The sequence below is a fragment of the Limulus polyphemus genome, unplaced genomic scaffold, assembly GCF_000517525.1.
Source record: "Limulus polyphemus unplaced genomic scaffold, Limulus_polyphemus-2.1.2 Scaffold711, whole genome shotgun sequence".
Taxonomy (NCBI): Eukaryota; Metazoa; Arthropoda; class Merostomata; order Xiphosura; family Limulidae; genus Limulus; species Limulus polyphemus.
The window spans coordinates 354,016-357,514 of NW_013666321.1; positions in this window are offsets into that span (position 1 = coordinate 354,016).

Sequence of the window (3,499 nt, forward strand, 5' to 3'; positions counted from 1 at the left end):
AACGTGTGTCGGACTTTTCGTGAGGTGTCTGGGGTCTTATATCTGTAGCCTAGGTATTATCTTAACAAGTAACACAAGTTCGATAACGAGGAACCCACTTTGAGACTAATAATGCTTGGAGACGGTTTGAATGGGTAATGAAGAAAAACTTTAATATAAGTTAAACATAAGAGCAAATGTACGACGTTTCGACAAGGTTTTGTCATCATCAGGTACAAGTAGTTTACACTGACATGGATATATATATACAGTATAGAACAAGGAGGTCGCATGACCGGATACTGTTGCAAGACTTAGAAGAGGTATGACCTGGAAGTGATTTACATTAAAGATATATCAAACTAAAGGCAAATCCCAATCTTCCTTGTATGCAAAATCAAATTTCAACAACAAATATCAAACCATTGAAAAGGCAGGCGTAGGTTATTATGATAATCAAAAGTGACTTCAGAGATTGGTTGTCATTATCATTACTCCAGGAGTGAGTTATCATGATCATGAATGACTGCAGGCGTACGTTTTTATGACCATTACTACAGATGTAGGTTATCATGATGAAGAATGATTACAGGCATAGATTATCACGATCATAAATGATTGCAGGCATGACCATGAATTAGTGAAGTTTTAAATTAGCATGAATTTGGATACGAGTTTTTCATAATCATATATTCAAGTGCAGATAACAGCCACAGCATGTGTAGCTAAGTAAACACATTATCGTTATAGGTTTTGCTTAGTGTATAATTAACACAGTCAAGAACCAAGTAAGTTTAAATACCAATATCGAGTCTTATGTAATAATGAAATCTGTTCTTCTTCTTTTGTATTCTGGTTTGTTGCCAGATTGTTTTGTATTTCTTAATCCAATGTTTTTCGAAAATCTAAACATAAGTATGTGCCATTAGACGATTAATGAGCCCGATACAGGACTGTCAACAGGTATCGTATCTCCTGAATGCAGCATCTTTCAAGAAAATCAACAAAGCATAATCTATTTTATATATAATTTATATTTTTTTCAAATAAAGTCTTGTTATCATGAGTAAACTTTTCGCTAATAAGAGCTAAGCGTGCTTAATCTTCTCTATTTTTGATCTAATAAACTAGAGAGAAAACAGCGAGCCAACAACACCCACCGTAAACTCTTCATCTACTCTTATCTAATTGAAAAGTGGGACTTGAGCCACTTGGCTATCAATTTTATAACGCAACTACGGCACCAAAGCGCAGAACACGATTTTGGCGACATGAACCATTGACTCTCGAATTCGCAGTCCCGACATGCCAATAACTAGACCACACCCGGAACATCAACTAAATACCATGTTGTATTTTTAACGATTATTCGGTATATAAAGGTTATTTATGCTAAGTTACAGGCTGATAATAATATCTGATATTGAATTTCGTCGCTCGTTACTTAGTGAGAAAAAGAAATTGTGAAGGTGTTACTTTGCGAAGTCAGCGGTGCACATACGGACTTAGCGCTTAAATCCGAGGTTTGATAATCCACATTTGATGAAACATAAACAGCCCATTGTGCAGCTTTGCGCTAAAAACCCAACAATAACCACTAAATATTGATAAATCTATACGAAAACTTCTCATTGTGTTAAAGATCCACAGACATTTATTCCAGATATTTCTACAGGATTTAGTCTTGCATAATGGCAAACGCAAAGACTCATTATCATATGGATACAGATATATAATATTAATTCTCACATACTTACAACTCCACGCGGCTCATTCCCACACTGCATAACATCCAGTGGGAGATCCCTAGAGCTCATTCTCAGGTAATGAAAGTACATTTGACCAACCTCATTGAGTAGCAGATCCGTAGGATTTATTTTCATCTAATGGCAAGCACATAAGATTAAGTTCCAATGGCGGTGGAGTAATAAGACTCATTCTCACAAAGTGAAAGATTCCTATCACTCACTTTCACATAATAGCAGATTAATATGACTCATTCTTACTAAGTGGCAAGCCCACAAGGTTCTTTTTTTTTTCATAGTAGTTAATCCATACAACTCATTTTTACATAGTGGCAAGTTAACATAATTCATTCTCAGGTATTAACAGATTCATATGACTCAATCTTACCTAGTGGTAAGCCCACGGATTTCGTTCTTTTAAAGTGACAGATCTATAGGCTTCATTTTCATGTACTGGAAAGATCATAGAAATGTAACCCTACAAAATAAAAGCAGGTCCATGGAACTCATAAAAATTCCATGTTAGGTATTTGTAAGTACATAAGAACATACTTTCACAATCTCTCAATCCATAAAAGCATAATCCCACAATCCAACTAAATCAAAAGAACATAATCACATACTTTCAAGGATCCACAGGAATGTTATCCCACAGCATGACAGGTTAAGAGGTATCTCTAAAATTGGGCAGGTTTGCAGGAACGTAATCCCACTTTATGACTGGGAACGTAATTTCAGAAATTGAGAGATTCAGAGTAACGTATTTTCCAAATCTACAGGTGTACCTTGTACCTACGATATAATTTTATTTGCCAAATTTTTTCTTATGGGACTTCAATGTTAAATGAAGATTACTTAGCAAATAAAGTATGTTATATTAAAAAAGATTTTGAATGTATAAATCAGCAAGTCACGGTGGAACGACATATATCAGAACTACATTTTGAGATTGTCTGGAGTTACGTAAGTAGTGTGATGTAACAGCACCTTTCGACATAAAATATTTATAAACTCAGATCACAAAGATAAATTCATATCACGCATTTACAATTTTTAATGCAGAGATATCCCTTATACAAAGGAATATGTATTAACTTATGGAAGCAGGACTATCTGGAAAATGACATGCGACAAGTTATGTATCCAGCCATGCTAAGCATGGTACCGCGTCTTTTAACAGGTTAGAGTTCACGAACACAAAGGTCAGTGGATAAACCCGTTCATATGGCCCAGGCAACAGTAAAAAACAGAATCGAGAAAGATCTATAAGAAGTTATAAATAAAATAAAAACGATTTAATTACAAATAAGTTAGCAACTACACAAGTATTGGTTTAGTAAACGAGAAGGTATTGATAGAATATGTAATAACACGAAACTTACTAGTAAAACGTTTAACGATGTGTTTACACATATCCCTAAATTATTAGGTATATTCCTATTTTAGTGTATTATTATTTTATTAAGATAAAAACGATACAAAATAAAAAAAACTTACAAAGTAAATAATCTATCGCCATTTTTTATATAGTTTTGAATTCAATAGCATATCATGCTTTTAATCAAGGTTATGTTAACAGTTACAGACTGCAAACTGCCACAATTAAAATAAAATATATAACTGATGTGTAAGAATCTAAAAATAACGTTGTAATGTTGAGTAACTACAAATTTTGTTTATAGAAATCACTTCGTTTGTTTGTTATGAATTTCGCGCAAAGCTACACGAGGGCTATCTGCGCTAGCCGTCCTTAATTTAGCAGTGTAAGTCTAGAG